We start from the raw sequence: 18,511 nt of genomic DNA, 5'->3' as shown, positions 1-18,511 counted from the left end.
GAGCATTTTTTCATGTGTCTGTTGGCTGTATGAATGTCTTCTTTTGAGAAATGTCTGTTCATATCCTTTGCCCACTTTTTGATGGGGTTGTTTGTTTTTTTCTTGTAAATTTGTTTGAGTTCTTTGTAGGTTCTGGATATTAGCCCTTTGTCAGATGAGTAGATTGCAAAAATTTTCTCCCATTCTGTAGGTTGCCTGTTCACTCTGATGGTAGTTTCTTTTGCTGTGCAGAAGCTCTTTAGTTTAATGAGATCCCATTTGTCAATTTTGGCTTTTGCTGCCGTTGCTTTTGGTGTTTTAGACATGAAATCTTTGCCCATGCCTATGTCCTGAATGGTACTACCTAGGTTTTCCTCTAGGATTTTTATGGTACTAGGTCTAACATTTAAGTCTCTAATCCATCTTGAATTAATTTTCGTATGAAAAAACTGCTTTAAAGTTCATATGGAACCAAAAAAGAGCCCGCATCTCCAAGACAATCCTAAGTCAAAAGAACAAAGCTGGAGGCATCACGCTACCTGACTTCAAACTATACTACAAGGCTACAGTAACCAAAACAGCATGGTACTGGTACCAAAACAGAGATATAGACCCATGGAACAGAACAGAGTCCTCAGAAATAATACCACACATCTACAGCCATCTGATCTTTGACAAACCTGAGAGAAACAAGAAATGGGGAAAGGATTCCCTATTTAATAAATGGTGCTGGGAAAATTGGCTAGCCATAAGTAGAAAGCTGAAACTGGATCCTTTCCTTACTCCTTATACGAAAATTAAATGCTTACGTTAATGTTTATTTTTAAAAATGTTATCTGTGACCTTTCAGCTTTTCATAGCACTTCTCGTGTGAATATTTTAAAAAGGCCCTTTAGTCGTGGGGGAGAAGGAGGTTATCCCTTTCAGCAGAGGGAGATGGAAGAACAGGCCCTGGTGGGTCTGAGCACAGGCAGTCACCCCAGCCTTGGTGCTTGCTTAGGTCTGTTCTCCGTTCACCGTAGCCGCATCCACTCTCATTGTCAGCTTAAAAATAAGCTTTTTCCTCTTTCTAATCGGAACAGTTAGTTTGTTAACCGTCACATTAAGGTATCGAGAATGATGGCTTTCAGGCCTCAGATATGACACAAGTAATAAATGCAGCGGACCCTGAACAACATGGGTTTTGAGCTTCGAAGGATCACTTATGTTAATTTTTTTTCCAACCAAACCCTTACTGAAAAAACCTGGCTTTGTGGAGGGCCGACGTTTCCTACATGTGGTTCCATAGGGTGGCCGTGGGGTCCTGTGGATACGTAGATTTGGGTAAACTCGGGGCGTGTTCTGGAATCCATGTCCCTGTGTATACAGAGGAACAATTGCAGCTTTTTAGAAGTTTGTGTCCTGCCTTGTCCTAAAAAGGTTCCAAGGTGGATGCAAAATTATTTCATTCCTTTGGTTTTCTTGGTGCGATATTGATGTTTATTCTTCAGTGTCTAATATCCTGAGTGAACAGAGTTACCGCTTCAGGAACAAAGCCAGTCTGGAAACACATATTGATATATCCACCTTTTCTTCATGGTTTCACAAAAGGCCATGATCATATTTTATTCAGTTGAACTGTAGGAAACTGCCAATATTTGCTGTTTTTGGCCTACAAAATGGCAAGTTCGTACGATATTAAAAACAAAGGCTTCCTGGATGGGGAAAATAGGAATCGGTAAGAACCTGAAGTTCTCTGTCATGGCCTCTGAGTCACAGGTAAATAAACCTGCGTGAGGGGGAGTTGACTGTACAGTATTTTCCTTCTGTTTTGATACTGTCAGAAAAAGGTCAGTTCCAATGTGTTGGGTCCCTTTGCCTCAGCTTTGCTGCAGAAGGGACTTGCCATTATACCTCTTGTTCCCAGTGCCCAGGAGGCTGATGCCACATAGAAGACCTGCAGGTCGGTGGATGTGAAACAGGCATCGGACACGCTGTGCACCTTGGGACGCATCTGAGAAGTGTGTGCTTGCAGCAGATCTGAGGTGAGGGCGTGTTCCATCTCCTCTCCCTTCTCTGGCTTTGCAGGCCTTTGAAGTTGGTCCTGGAAAGTGAAATTAGTTAATGCTGATTTAAGCTCCAGGTCAAAGCCTGGGGGCCGAAGAGACCCGCCCTTCACTAGGGGTGTGAAGCATTGGGCCTTCCCATCAGGAGGCAGCAGGGACTCGAGAAAGCCCCACATGCCCTCCAGTTCCCTTATGTTGAAAGTTTTTGTACTCGGCCATGCCGGGTCATTTTGGGAGGTGAGTAGGGGATTCACATGGGGGTGTGCAGTATTCTTAGGTGTCAGGTGCGAGAGTTGAATTTGTAGAAGCTGTGCAGATAGGAAAGGGCCTGGCAGGGAGTGCTGTTTACACGGAGCCGATTTAACGCGAGGTCTGTGCTCTACCTGGGTCCGTGTCTGACTGCTGTCTCCCAGTCTGCAACAGGACGTTGACGTGACTTGGCGCCATCGTCCCACTCTATGTAGATGTCTGAGGATCTGTGCGCAGCTGCTCTGTGAGAATGCGTTGTGATAATGAACTGAGAAACAGTGAACAAACCTTGAATCGTTTAGCACTGGTTCCACGGCCACTTCTGCTGTGGTTGGAGTCATTCATAATAAAGTGTGCTGGAGTGCTATGCAGAGCTCTGAATTTCAGAGGCCCTTTAACTTGGCAGCTAACCAGTCGCTTCCTTCAGAAGACATTTGAGTCCCCTTTACCTACCAGGGTGACCCTGGGAGTTTGAAGATGAGTGAGACAAGCCCTCTGTGTCTTGTGGATTTTACTGTCCAGAGGGGAGACAGATGTGGATGGTGAAGGAGGCCCTATCAGAGGTCAGTGCACGTCAGTTTTGTTTCTTCAGCACTTGCTGTGTTCAGGCGGTGCCCCGGGCCATGTGCAGAGCATCTGGGGACTCTGCCCATGGCATCCCAGGCACAGCTAGCATCTGCGCCATCTTCATACTTGGCCTGAGTTTTGGGGAAGTACCGAGTATGGCTTCTGCCTTTGCTGGAGAGAGTTGGAAGTCAGGGCAGCCCTCCACAAGGAGATGATCGCCAGCTGATTCCTCAAGAAAGAGAGGTGATCCCCACATGGGTAGAGCAGGGCCGCATGTACAGACCTGGGTGTGGGTCTGGGGCATGTGCATCTGAGTGGGTTCTGCTGGGAGACAGCAGGGGTGAGGTGTGAAGGCAGTTGGAATTTACAGGATAAATTATGACTAAGGCGATGCCTGGAAAACATAAAATGGGGACTCTCTGGGGGTAAACGTGGACTTAGGGTGACCCTGGGCGTGGGTGTTTTCAGGCTCTGAAGGCAGAGATTTAGGAAATTGGGGCAGAGCTGAGCCCCAGACGAGGATGAAGACCACCCTTGGGATGTTAAATGAGACAGGGGTGGAAACCCAGTGAATGTCCTGGGGGGTCAGTCCAGCAGGCAGGCAGCAGAGGAGACCGGTGTCCTCAAAGGCCCCTTGGGCCTACCTTTCAAAGTGCTGGGATGACAGGCATGAGCCACTGCTCCCTGCTGATACTTTTAACATTTCTAAGCTACTCTCTCTCATACCCACTCCCGTATTTTTTTAAAAAAACCAGGTTTATGGCTATATTTTTTCCAAGGGAACCAAACAGTTACCTGTTTGAAGTACAAATAACACCGTGTTTAAAAACCGAAAATGCCACTTTGCATAGAAGTTTCCAAATACCCAGTTGGTTTGAGCCTTGCATTGCAGTGTCACTACCTGCTCTTAAATTTCTACCCGATGTATAGAGAGCGAGACAGGGACGGCTCGTACATCTTCAGGTTTCAGTTCTACTACCTTGGGCTATATTTTCATTTATTTTGGCACAACTGTGGGTGTGGCAAGCAATGCCAGGGTATTTATTTTGAAGCGTGTCCAATAACAGTTGGGAAGATTTTCACATTTTTAGAATTTTCATAGTAATAGTTATAATTTACAAAGAATTTAAAATTGTGTAGTCATTATTTTGCTTTTTTCTAGATGTGCCCCGAAACAGGGTTGCTAACTATCATTCTAAATCACAGGATTAATAACAGTACCCTTTTGGAGCAGATGCCTGTAATCAAGGAATTCTGCCTAGTCAGTTCACTTTAAGCGTGTTTAAAAGGTTTTCTTTATCCTAGTTGGCACCTGTGGCTATAGTTTGTTTTCACTGCTGAAGAATATTCCACGATGGAAGCCGTAATTCATCTGTTTTTCATATCGGTGGACATTTGGATTATTTTGGGAGGGTGTGTATGTCTATTCAGCCTTCATTTTTTTCAGGATTTTTTGTAGAAGATAATGTAACAGTGTAACATCCTCTGCTAGGGAACCAACACGAACCCTGATTACAGCCACACTGACTCTCACACAGACTCTCAGGCCTTGTTACCAACACACAGAACCATTTTCTTAAGTTGAAACACAGTAGCAGAACCTGAAGCCATGTGAACGTTTCCTCCGATCTTACACTTGGAATTCACTTTTTATTACTATGTCTGCTAATTAGGAAGCATATCAATTATACAGAAATCTGAGAATGTAAAATTATACGTTTATAACAGAAAAAACCTTATTTAATAGCCCAGAACACATGGCTATGTTTTTCCCTCATGCCCCACCACTGTTTTCTTTGCTTGAAATGGGAAATGACACTTGAATGCGGTTTTCTAGCGACTGTTAGCCTGGCATAGTTCTTCAGAGACAGAGGATGTAAAGCACATGGAGAATTTCTGTTTGTGGAATGTGATTTCCCGGTCGCCTCATTCAGGCTGCCGCCGCCTTCCCCTCTGGCCGCCTGCATCGTGGGACGTCTGAGAAGGTCCCTGTTTCATCCTCTGGAAATTCTGAAAAGGAAGGAGAGGAGGGTGTGCAGGGTGTGGTGCATTTGTGTTGGTCTTCCAGCTTTTATTTGGAGTCTCCGCTACCTTGGTTCCTGCCTTTGTGTCCCTAGCTCGTGGCTTCATCCTTGTGTCTAACTCACAGGCAGACAGATGGAAAGGGAAGTTGTATTCAGCCAACAGCTTGATCTTATTCTCAAGGCTTAAATCGACTGGGTATTTGGAGACTTCTGTGCAAATGGGCATTTTTGGTTTTTAAACACCGTGTCTTATTTGTACTTGAAATGGGGTAACTGGTTCTCTTGGAAGAAAAATAGGCATAAAGCTGGTTCTTAAAAAAAAAAAAAAAAAGGGAGTGGGTGTGAGAGAGTGGCTTAGAAATTACACCAGTAATGGTCGGGAGTGGTGGCTTATGCCTGTAATTCCAGCACTTTGAGAGAAGGAGGCAGGTGGATCCCCTGAGGTTAGGAGTTCCAGACCAGACTGGTGAACATGGTGAAACCCCGTCTGTACTGAAAAGATGAAAATTAGCCGGGCATGGTGGCAGGCACCTGTAATCCCAGCTACTTGGGAGGCTGAGGCAGGAGAATCACTTGTACCCGGGAGGCAGAGGTTGCAGGGAGCCGAGATCGCACCACTGCACTCTACCCTGGGCGACAGAGCAGAAACACCATCTCAAAATAGAAAAAAACCCAAAAACTAAACAAAACAAAAACCCGGTAATGAAAACCTGATTGCATCATCTGTGATGGAGATGGCGGATTATTTCATTTTTAGTGACAGGATGAATTGGATATGTTTGCAGTATTGATTTGACAAGGGAAATGGTGAGAACCAAATGTGCCGCCCAGCTTGGGCCTCGCCGTTGGCAGAAGACCGTGGCGGGCAACAGACTGGAGACTCGGAGACCGAGGGGAGAATTCTCATGTCTTGACGCTGGTGCAGTGTGTGCTTCTGGACTCCTGCTGGAGGGAGCTGCCCCTTTGCCTTGCAGGCTTTGGTGCAGTGTAGACCTTAGGACCTGCCCCTCCTGGCACACCTGTGGGTGTGGCGAGCAGTGCCAGGGCTGAAGCACAGGTGCTGAGCCCGGAACGTGGGACGGGAGAGGCTGCACACGCCGGCAGGCGTCTTCTCCAGCAGCCGGGGGTTTCCGCAAGGGGGCGGGGCGTTGGTTTTCCTCCTTGAATTTGGGTGGAGAGGGTGTCCTGGGGTGCTGTGTCTGCACTTGTGTTGCTCTGAGGTCAAGTTGTGGCCCCGAGTCCCTGTCCCTCTGCAAAGTGAGGGTTTGCCCATTTTCAGGTCAGATTTCCCTTGGGTCCGGGTCTCTAGGAGTGGGGCGCATTCCAAGGGGGCGTGAGCACGGTGGACGCGCGTGGGCCTCTTCCTCTCCCCTCAGCTCCTGGGCTGTGTGTAAAGAGCTGCCCAGCGGAATCACCCTCCTGCCTGGTGTTTCATTCACCAGAAATCGTTCTCACTGTGGACTCTTGAGTCAAATGTAATCCAGGAATGGAACGTGCTTTTGCTAGATGCCACACACAGCATCAGGAGCTTAGTTGGGGATTATATGATCTTACCCCACACCTTAAAAGTAAAGACTGTAGTTGTCAGGCGTCTGAGCCCAAGCCAAGCCATCGCGTCCCCTGTGACTTGCACGTATATACGCCCAGATGGCCTGAAGTAACTGAAGAATCACAAAAGTGCAAATGCCCTGCCTGGACTTAACTGATAACATTCTACCAGAAATAAGTGAAAATGGCCAGTCCTTGCCTTAAGCGATGATTTTTTGTGTGTGTGTGAAATTCCTTTTCCAGGCTCATCCTGGCTCAAAAAGCTCCCCCACTGAGCACCTTGTGACCCCCACTCCTGCCCGCCAGAGAACAACCCCCATTTGACTGTAATATTCCTTTACCTAACCAAATCCTATAAAACGGCCCCACACTTAGCTCCCTTCGCTGACTCTTTGGACTCAGCCCGCCTGCACCCAGGCGAAAAAAACAGCCATGTTGCGCTCACAAACCCTGTTTGGTGGTCTCTTCACATGGATGTGCATGACAATAGTTAAGGGGATATTGAAGTCTTTGGCAGCTCCAAGAGCTTTTTCAGTTTGTGTCGGGCCATTGTAGGCAGAAGGAAATACTTGCTTAGAGACTCTTACAGAAATGTTCGGTGCAGTGCCATTAACTCGTGGAATAAATGTGTAACTTTCCATGGCAGACCTCTGGAAAGAGATGCTCTTTGAGTGCACCCTGGCCTGCTCGCTACAAGAATCAGCCGTGTCACCCCGCTTTCCGTGGGTCTGCAGGTGTGCGTGGTCCATTGCCCTGCACTGTGGCCATGGAAGGGAAGATGATCTGGAATGCTGGCGACAGTTATCGGTGCGTGTTGATGTGTGCTGCTTTCTACAGGGGAGAACATTTCTGTTTAATAAATATCTCATCTCGATGATGACTGCAAGATATTTGAGTCTCATTCAATAGTGTTTCTGGGTTCCTTCTGTTTTTATCTGCTTTCTAGCACTAGGCAAGTGAAGACATGGAAAGTAAAAACCCATGGAACTTGTAGAGACATGGTGTTGTGGAGGAGCAGACTGTAGCCTCTGGCTCTGTTTAAAGATTGTAGTAAACCTCTTACCTGGCACGGTCAGGGTGTAAATTATCTTGTTTAATCGAAATGTGTATGAGTCAAAGCTGGCGCCTGCATTGTCGATGAAATACCAGATTTTAAGGGAACATGTCAATGTGCTGTAAGATACCAACAAAGTTCCTCACTGAGGTTCGGCGCGGGTTCGGAGCAGCTGGGCCTTAGGTCACCAGGGTCGTCTCTGGGAGCAGATGCTCAGTGTGGGCATTAGTCACTTAGCCTTTCCAGAGCCGAGGAGCAGCTCTCTGTGGTGGTTTTTGGAACCTGTATTTTGAGTCAGTTTGTCCCACTTGACTCGAAGTTGCCGCGCGATTTCAGACCTTTGCCTCCACCGTGCGCTCGTTTTCTTGTCCCCTGATAACTGCCTCGGTTGCCCCGGCCTGACATTTGAGCCTCGTCGTTCATGGACACAGGTTCCGTGGTGGGGCAAAGGCCGCGACTCCGGCTTGCACAGTTCTGTGACTCTCACCATGGCTTATCACATCACTCCCGGGATCTCCCGTTTAGAGGAAGAGTGTCCCTTTCCTGCAGGCCCTGTGTGGTGTGGAAACCACCCCTACCTACCTTTCTCCTGTTTGAACTGTACCGTGAAGCTATTTCTGTTCTAGTCAACCGTCAGAATTTAAGGAACAGTGATTTATGTAACTTATCACACGCTTCTGAGCAATTCTTTATGAATTTCATTCTGTTGTGAAATTATTGCAGTTTTCATGGCTATGCTGGTCTCATGTTGTGGCCCTTGAAATGAATTCCCTTCCCCATTGTGTGTTAAGGTTGTGCCTGGGAGCTGTTGAGGCCTCACTTCTGCTTAGGGCAGTGGCTTTGCTCTCCTGACAACAGGAAGAATCTTATTTAGAGCACTTCTAATGTAGTTTTTGCTTCCAGACAGAGTTACTTTTTTTCACAGAGACAGCCACTAAAGTCATAAATTATGCTCAGGATGCACACACACGGGTCAGCTGACAGAGTGGAGTCCAGAACAGATCCAAAGATGCAAAAGCAGTTCAGTGGAATTTGAGTCTTTTCAACAAATGGTGCTGAAATTATGGGACAGCCATATGCAAACGAGTGAAAACAGGGAGAAATTTCTGTATGAAAATTAAGGTGGATCATAGCCCTGAATGTAAAATACCAAACTACAAAACCTGCGGAACAAAGGGAAATTGTGGAGACCTAGGGTGAGAGCTCTTAGCCATACCATGATCCATAATCAAGGAAGAAAACAAGTAGGTAAGACTCATCAAAATTAAACTTCTAATATAAAAGACACCCCTAGGGAATTGAAGAGACACATTTTCGATAGATGGGGAGAAGATGTCTACGAACCATGCAGCCGGCAAAGGACTCGTATCCAGAATGCACAGGACTCCCACGGCTCATGACAGAGAACAAACCACCTGACTTAAAAGCGGAAGAGACCTGAACAGATGCTTCGCTGAGAAGGACGGGAGGATGGCCCGAAAGCATCTGAAATGACCTTCAGCGTGACTGTTGCACCGAGATGTGCACCGAAGCCGCAGTGAATTTGTTCACACCCCTGCTGGAGCGCCTGACTAAGGTCTTCCGACAGCCCCAGGTGCTGGTGAGGACCGGCAGTCGGGACTCCTGTGCGATGCTGGGGTTCAGCACGGTGCAGACAGCTTGGCGGTTTCTTACAAAACTGAACTCACACAAACGTGGGTCCCAGTGACCCCAATCCTGGGTATTTACCCTAGAGAAACAGAATCTGATGTTTAAGAAAAACTGTGCCCAGATGTTAATAGCGCTGTCTATAGTTGTCCAAAACAGGTTACAATGTGCCACAGCCATATGTGGAATAATAAATACCCAGCAGCCCCGAGGCCTGGCTGTTGATCACAGGACACCCTGGGTGCACCGCCAAGCACGATGCCCAGGAAATTGTGATTTTGCGAGTGTTTTGCCACAACGCTCGCAAAAGATAGACCCGAGTCATGGGAGGACACGGAGAGGGTGGTTGCTGAGAATGGGAGGGTATGCTTATGAGGCCCCGTGAGTGGGTTTGGGGCTGTTGGACTGTTCTGCTTGTGTGATGATGATTATGGGAATATTTGTGCCGAAATTCACAGAACTGAACACTGTCCACTTTACAGTAATTTTTAAAAAGTGGTAATATGCTCATTTTCGGTACTGTTTTTAATGGAAGATGGAGTTTGCAGATGATTTGTCAGGGCAAGCCTATCTCAAGAGTTTGTAGACGATTCGTTAGGGGCCTATCTCAGGGCCCTTGGGTTGGGTTGGGTTGGGTTGGGTTGGGTTGGGTTGGGTTGGGTTGAGTTGGAAAAGCCTTCTCTGTTGTGGGCAGTAGTACGGGGCGTGGAAAGGATATTGCCAAGGAAACATGTAGAATCCTTTGAGGAAACGTGTATTTCTAACTTGCTATAAGATAGAATTGGAAATTGTAATGGTTTTGTTTTCTAGAGTCTTGGTAGAATAGGGAAGACAGTGTAATAAAAGCTAATTTTGAAATGAAGAATTTTAAAGATTTTCAACAGCAATTGCTCTAGGAAGTCACCCTGGAAATGTTTTTAAAGATGTTCAATAGCAATAGCTCTAGGAAGAGTCACCCTGGAGTTGCTTCTTGAGCATTGGTTTCCTGGCTGTATCTTCCAACTTTCATTTTTAAGTTTTGCTGTGAGTTGGGGATGTGTGGGAATAGCCATCCCAGCCCTGCAGGGGGGTGCATGTGCCCCGAGGCCTGAGGCACTGTTTCAACCTAGCTTGGAACATGGGGACTCTTGTCAGTGGCTGGAGTAAGAGTACCAGCCTGGCAGGCTGGGGGGAGCCCCAGGGTGGTCTGGGCACTGTCCTCCCTGCCTGCAGGATGGCAGCTGGAGGAGCTCGAAGGCTGCCTGCCTCGTGGCTGTCAGCGCAGCAGCCCCTCCTGGCCCTGGAGCAATCTTTGGGTCCATGAGTCTCTGCACCGGGACTTGCCTCCTGGGACCTCCGCCACTGTCCTGAGGGCCCTGGTGCCACTTTCCCGGTGGGACCCAAGCCTCAGGCAGCTGCGACCCCAGATTCGGTTGCTTTCCCTGCCGTCTCATTGCAGCACGAGTGCTCATCTCACTCAATGTAGAACCTCAGGTTCCTTCAAGATCCCCAGAGATGGAATCTCCCAATTTAACAAGATAGTTGGTGACAAGATTTGAGCGGCACTGATTTAACTCAGCTTCCAGAGTTAAGTTCCCAAGACACAGTCCTGCTCCTTCCCTGGCCTCATCCTGTGTGGCTGGTGTGGATGCGGGGTTTCCGGAGGGTGGGGCTGTGGCAGGTCAGCAGCCAGGGGGATGGCTCATTATTGATCACTCAATGCCTTGAGGATAACTAGGATTAATGACCTTTATAGGGCTGTAGGTTTGGAGTATATATATATGTGTGTGTATATATATACATATTTAAACGAGGTGGACACGGTTATCACTGCATTTTTCTGACATGAAACTTGGAGAGCAGAGGGTTTAGGAAACTCCTGAAGCCACACTGTCAGCGGGACTCGGGCGGTCTGGCCTTAGACCCTGCACTGTTTGCCCCTCACCACGCTGTCAGCAGACCCGGGTGGTCTGGCCTTAGAACTCACGCTGGTCGCCCCTCCCTGCCACGTTGTGGGGTTTTTCCTGCTTCTGGGCAGCATTTGATAGCTTGTGAAACAAGACCAAGACTTACTATGAGTGGATTTGCCATTATCTGAGATCCAGAACGTTTCCTGGACCTGGCGTTGCCGATGTCACGTAAGGGAAGGTAAAAACATTTTCATTGTGGTCACTGGGGCTCCTGAAATGGTATTTTTCCCAGTGAAAGTTTACTCATAAAAATCTTTTAACTCAATACTATGTGAACAGGAAGAAATGTGTTGGGCTCTAGTTAAATGTCTCAGAGCCACAGAAGTAAATGAGGGCACCTTCCGAGCACAGCCTCCCGGAAGAGGCCAAGGACGTTTGTCTGGAGGGTTTGCCATGAAGCAGGACTTGGGCAGGGCTGGTCTGCCTAGGGAGGCCTCTGCCATGATGTAGGTTAGTTGAAGTAGTTGACGGGTGGTGGCTTGAGGTCGGTGGTCCCCGAGGAAGCCCCTACCAAGGCCGGTTTCCGTGGGATGGAAAACTGCCGTTCAGTGGCTGTAATCTTGGCTTCACGGGTCTGACATACAGTCCTGCCCTCGGATACTTGGATCCCAGCCAGGTCAGATGGCCCTGAAAGGACATTCGGACTGTGATGGCTGCACCCATTCTCAGCATCTGTAGGGTCTCCTATGTATGTCTGTGTTTCCATTTTCTTTTAGCACAATTTCTCCCAGTGAAGTCGTGAGAAATAGAAGGAAAGGTGGAATGAAGATGTGATTGAGGAAAGTGTGGTGTGGTCTTCGACCTTATTTTGCCTTGGTTGGTGCTCAAGAACTCCACCTGACCTCAGAGCTGAGCGTTTCTGCCAGGAAGTCCTGCCTTTTATCCTACCTCGAGGCCTGTTGAGACACTCCAAGAAGCTTCGTTAACAAATTGCCTTTTCCTTTTACAGCAGCTGGATATATTTGCAGCAAAACAAAGGAATAACCCCCCGATATGGTGATGAAATGCATTTAAGTATAGATAGCATTCAGTCTTGAAGGGCCTGGGATTTTAATCATCTTTGGGTCATGTAACAAGTGGTGTTGGTGATTAAAATCTCCTGACAGCTTTGTTCTGCCACGTTCCTCAGTTTTGAATGATGATCTTCCTGGTGTTGTACCTTGGGAGGGGCGTTTGTGTCAGTAGAGAGCAGAGTGGTGGTTCCCAGAGGCTGCGAAAGGACAGAGGTGAGGCCCCTGAAGGACACTGGTCTTCCTGGTTTAGGGGTTTGGGGCTCAGCCACCTTCCTGTGTCCGTGTAAATTATACCCAGGATCATTTTCACTCGCCCCACTTTAGTTGAGTATTGGAGCTTCAGGATATGTGTGCCCACGTCACCTGGGCCGTGATCCTGGAGTTGGGTGAGACTGATTCCCGGGTTTATAGAATTACTCTGGGATTATTGAAAACAGAAGCACTTAAGGCATTCATAATGCTATTTCCTGAACGTAATTTATGTTCAGTTCCTCAGAAACATTTATCTGAGGAAGCATCTATAATTTTTGTTTTGTGCCACTCAGTGCTAGAAAGAATTGTGCAACACTCAAGTGAGTGGCATTATTCCTCTCCCTCCACCATGCAAGCAAGATTAAAGGTACCTCTGGCTCCCCTCAATCTTCTCATCTGCAGGGTGCCTGGCATGGCAGTGTGCTGCCTTCCGTCTTCTTTTTGGGGAGAATTAGTTGTGTTTGTGTGTACTGCTCAGCTCAGCCTCGTGCAGTTGTGTGGGTGAGGAGCTTGGATGCTAGGTGACCCTCCCAGGCCTGCCTCCCACCTCCCTAGGCCTTGTTCTAAACTGACAGATAAACAGTGTGTTTTGGAAGAGGACAGCAGCAGGGCAGGAGAGAGTTTGTTCAGACTTTCTCCTTGCACTGACGTTTGAGCCTTCATCCAGCCTGGGCACTTTTACAGAGCTGCGTTTGTGTGTTGCAAACCATTCCCTCCCAGTAACCGTGCTTTCAGAGGTTTGGAAATGTGACTTAACTCATCTTCAATTTAAAGCATACTATCAAATTTTAGTGTTGAAACTGATGTATTTTATGGCCTTTATTTGATTTCTCTTGATTTTTTTTCCCATATGAGACAGGGCATCTTAAGGGACACAGCCTGGTGTTGGCCGCCTTTCCTAAGGATGGAAGTGAATTCTGAAAGCCCTTTATGTAGGCAGCGAAGGCCTCTTTTATTTTGGCCTAGTCAGGTATATAATTCTTTTTCTCTTTGGTTTTTTTGAGACAGGCAAAAAAACCTTTTTGTTGCCCAGGCAGTGGTGTGAGCACAGCTTACTACAGCCTCAACCTCCCAGGCTCAAGTGATCTTCCTGCCTCAGTCTCCTGAGTAGCCAGGACCCACAGGCACATGTTCCATGTGTCCCCATGCCTGACTTAGTTTTGTATTTTTTGTAGAGATGGAGTTTTGCAATGTTGCCCAGGCTGGACTTGAACTCCTGGACTTAAGCAGTCCAGCTGTCTCAGCCACCCAAAGTACTGAGATCACAGGCATGAGCCACCGTGCCTGGCCCAGTGTGTTTCTAATTTCAAAATTAAGAGGACACCCATCCAGTTAATTACATCTCTATTGGAACATGCTGCTTATAGTGCATTAGGAAAAATCATCCAGAACTTGGAAAAGGGGCTGGACAGACACAGCCCTTCGAGGTTGTCTGATGAACCCCTGGGGTCTTTAACTATCTGGAGGGATGGACCATGTCAGACTCACTGTTGACCGGCTGAAGCCTAGGTTTCATGAGGTTATGTGTCAGCTTGTAGTACTTTCTCTGGCAGAGATGCGAGTGACTTCTGCTCAGTGACAGGCTCATCTCAGGGACTTCATGGCCTGCGGGATGGCAGCCTGTTTGAGCTGATCGAGCAATCTCGCGCTACCCTTATTTTCTGAAACGCCTATGAGTGACTTCTCACACGGTCTTTGAAGCGGCTTCATGCCCGCCCTCCTTGGTAATGATCGAATGCTTTTTTTGACCCCTCGTCCCCTTTCTTTGGGGTGTTCCAGTCTCAGTTCTCATGATGTGTTCTGCTTCTGCAGGAATTTCTGAAGCTGCTGACTGTAGAAAGCACTGAGGAGGCTGTGCTCCCACCCCTGTGAGCCTTCCAGGCATCATCCTCTCCCCTTGGTGAGGCAGCGTCCATGACACACCGAGGAGGCTGTGCTCCTGTCCCCCGTGAGCTTTCCAGGCATCCTCGTCTCCCCTCCAGGAGGACAGGAGGAACCTTTCAAACCCTTCTTAAACTTGTTTTCATGTCTTTGTTTTAACAGTTTTCTTTGCATCGTCTCCCTTATCCAGAAGTGAGGGTGAACGCTGAGTTATTCACGGGAGTCAAGAAACCACACGCAGCCCAAAGTGACGTTTGTTTCCCTGAAATGATTTGTGTGTGTTCACCTTAAAATGCAACTCAGTAAAACAGGTGTGTTTTGAGGAATGACTTTAAATTACCTAGGTAAAAATGTGACAGTTAAATTTCATCATCTGTGTGGGTGTCCACAACCCCCTTCTGTGATTGCGTGTGAGTTTGTGACTTGTGGTTATTTTTGAAGAAAGAAAATCTGTTGTTGAGGACTTCAGATGGTGTGCTGGGATTGTGTAGGGTGGACATCGGGGGCTTCAGTGTGTGGCTTCCTTGAAGAGGTTCAAATTAAGGCTGAGAGTCCCTACTCCAAAATGCTCCAAAACATGAAACATTCTGAGCTTCCTCATGACACTCGAAGGAAATGCTCTTTAGAGCACTTTGGATTTCAGGCTGGGGATGGTCAACTGGAAAGTGAAATATTGCAAGACCCTTCTGGCCCCAGGAGCTTGGATAAGGACATGGAGGGGGCCTGTGCCAGGTATCCCTGGAGTGCAAGGCAGCCTGGGCTCTCTGACTGGTTTTTTGTAGGAGCCACAGAAGGGAAAAGAGGGTCAAAGTGGCCACGCCTGGCTCCTGAGAAGGCTGGACCAGAAGGAGGTGGATGCGGAGGACAGCAGTTGAGTCCCCAGCGTCCGGGACTCCTGTCCCTGGTGGAGTTGAGAGCCTCCTCTAGTTGTGGCCTCTCCGCTGTCAGCAGCCACTGAGGCCTGAAGGGAGAGGGGGCTGAGGAGAGGAGGAAGGATAGGCCTGCTTCTGGAGAGGGCCAGCATCGGCCTGTGCTAGCCTCGTTTGTTACTCCTGCGTCCAGTGTGCACGGCCATGCCTCGTGGTGTAGCGGTTCCCGGGATGCACAGCGCTCTTGTCTGCAGTAACGTCTTTGTCTCCGACCCTTGGAGGCAAGTTACCTTTTTCCCCAGTGAAAAGAGGTAGAAAATCTTACAGAAATGCATTTGCTCTAATGTCTGTTTTCCGATAAGACATGGTCACTTAGGCTAAATCTTTGTGAGGTCAAGACAGGAGGATCACTTGAGGCCAAGGGGTTGAAGACCAGCCTGGACATCATAGCAAGACCCCATCTGTATAACAGAAGTTAGCTGAGTGTGGTGGTGCGTGCCTGTGGTCCCTGGTACTCTGGAGGCTGAGGTGGGAAGATCACTTAAGGCTACAGTGAGCTGCTATTGCTCCACTGTACTCCAATCTTGGCGACAGAGCCAAGACCCTGTCTCAGAAAGAAAAGTTAAAAAAAATCCAGAAATGTCATTTTCTTTTAAAATCATCCCAAAAGAAAAATCGTTTTTTTCTAAGAATGTAAAGGGTAACTGATACGATTCTTTCCTTGCATTGTTTCTCCTTTTCGAATATTTACAGTAGTCCGTCCACATCGTCTCTCATCTCATTACAAAGCAGCAGGTGTCTTTGAGGTTAGTGGTGTTTCTCTGTGTCGCACCTTGGAGAACAGCCAGCATGAAACCTCTTACCACGATCGTGCACATCGTTTGTAGTCCCAATTAAAATCCTCTCCAGAGACGCCTGTGCTGCTTATTATAGCAGAACTTTGGTTGTGCTGAAATGTGCATTCAGCTAATGGTTTTAAGTTCATATCTGAGATGATGCTGTATAATTCCTGAAGCATATGGGATCAGTAATGATTGAAGATAATTCTGGCTGATGTCATTTGGAGGATATTTTTCACTTCAAGTTAAAACTTCCTTCGCGATAGTCATTTTGGGATTCATTTAACTATGTGCTTTATTTCATAGCTCAAATTTTCATTAGTCATTTCATACCATAGGATTTTGAAAGCAGATTTGGCAAAACCTTTCTAACAAAATGTTTGCTTATGATGTCCCAAGGAACAGCACTCAGAATTGCTGGTAACTGTGGTACATTTTAAGGCTGATGATAGAAGTCACTTGAATGGTAAGGGCTGCTTTGTGAGGCAGATGGGGTTTGAATCCCGACCCTCCTGATATGCAAGCCCTGACCGTGGCCTTCTCTCCTCTCCCCTGGGAGATGGGAAGGTGCCAGCATCTGCCTCACAGGCCGTCCTGAGAACCTGGGACTAAGGGCTTGTGTTCCTCTTGCAGGTGGCACAGACGTGGGGGCTTGACGATACACACACTGCAGGCTGCCAGTGTCAGGGTAATCCAGTTTTAGTCATAAAGGTGGGATTTGCTTTGCTCCCCTGCAGACCAGGTGCGGTGCTGCTGTTGTAGCAGGTGTGTGGATCCTCTTGGGTGGTCCTCAGGTGGACAAGGAGTCACCGATTCGGATTCCCAGTGTTAGATGTGAGGGGACCATGGACCTCATGTGTTCAGAGGGGAGGAGTAAAAAGCTTCCCTTGTATTTCCAGAACTGTCTATCCCAGGAATGCCAAACCACTGGCTTTCACCTGACGCTGTCGTAGGTGACACTGTCTGGAAATGAGGACTCATGTTCCTCATACTTGAGCCAGTACCCGTCTCCCTCCAGGGCCGTGGCCCAGCCCTCCTCATTTCGCTGGGTTGCCAGCCTGGGGATCTGTAAGCCCAGTGACGTCTCCGGTCTCGGCCCCCGCTCCCCCTGGGGACAGGAGGTGGCTTCAGGAGGCTGGTGATGAATGCCTGAATGAAGCCGACTTGTGACTGCAGTTCTGTCTAACGGCCTCCCCGGGTGTTAGATGTCAGTAAATGACACCTGTGTGTGGATCTCATGTGATGAGAGAAACAGTGGGGGAAACCAAAGCTTGTGGAGTCTACAGGTTCTGAACTTGGAGGTGTGTGCACCTGTGTACTTGGTGAGGGGTGTGACGTCCGGAATGAGTGTGCACGTGTGTCACGTTTGTGCATGTGTGGTTGAGTGTATTTATCAGGTGTGGGTGGAGTGAGCATGTTCATATGTGTCGTATGTATTTGAGGGTGTGTGTGGAGTGTGTACACGCATCATATTTGGTGAGTGTATTTGAGGGTGTGTATGGAGTACATACATGCGTTTGCGTGTATACTATTGGGTGAAGCGGTGGCATGTGTGGAGTAAGCATGCACACGTGTATGCTGTGTGTGGGGTTTCTAAGTGGTCCTCCCCTGAGCCTGCTCCTGGGCCCTGCTGTCCTGGCAGCTTTACAGTTTGGTGCGTGTTTGATTCCGGAAGATTCTGGAACCAAATTCTGAAGCTGTGATCACAAACTTGCAGCCCTGGAGGACGCTGGCCCATGGAGCCGGCACGAGGGTCTCTGTGCTGGCCTCTCCCTGGGCTCTGTCCACAGAAGAGCATGTCCGATGATTGAGCTGTGCGGGTCTGTGGCTCCCCAGCCTCGAGTCAGCCCTCGGTTCTGTCCCACCTCTGTTTTTCTTGCTGAGGGGCTCCGGGAAGTGGTGCCTGGGATGGCGTTTTCACCCTGGGGTTGCTTCGCCAGCTGCCCAGGTGCTGGCTGCCTGAGACCTGCTGCCGTCCTGGGTGGACGGGGCTGTCGCGGGGACATCCCTGAGCACCCGCGGGAAGGCAGGTTTAGGAAGTGCCAGAGGTGAGTGGCTTCCTCTCACACTTGATTTTCTGGAAAGTTCTGGGTCTCCTGTTTTTCCCTAAGGGAAGTTAGAAACTGAGTTTCTCTTTAGGGGAACGTCTTTGCAGAGTCTGCTGTTTGAATGTTCCCCAGGTGTGGAATACTCGGGGCCATATGTGTTTGGGAACATCCGTGTCCTGAGCGAATTCAGTAAGGAATGGAGAGAGGCCTCCTGTCAGCTTGGCCTCTGTTTCCAGCTTGTTGAGGGTTGACCGCTGCTGGTATCCCAGGGAGAGTTAAACACTGGGCGGTGTGGGATGGGAATGTTTGCTCTGACAAGGACAGTGGGAAAGCATCTAAACAAACGTCGCTGTTCTCCGGGCTCCTCGGGGTCGAGCTTGTTTTGTGGTGTTGAGGGAAAGCTACCCTTGTTCCTGTTCCTCACCATTTGAAAGGTGTCCAGGACACGTTCCTCTGGAGAGGTGATGTGCGTGAGTGGGGGTCAGGTCGCAGGCTCCGAGGTTATTTGGGACCTGTCAACTGATTTCCTGAACACACAAGTGCTTGG

This window comes from Macaca mulatta, chromosome 15 (assembly GCF_049350105.2).
Source record: "Macaca mulatta isolate MMU2019108-1 chromosome 15, T2T-MMU8v2.0, whole genome shotgun sequence".
NCBI lineage: Eukaryota > Metazoa > Chordata > Mammalia > Primates > Cercopithecidae > Macaca > Macaca mulatta.
Note: the sequence above shows the minus strand (reverse complement) of the source record.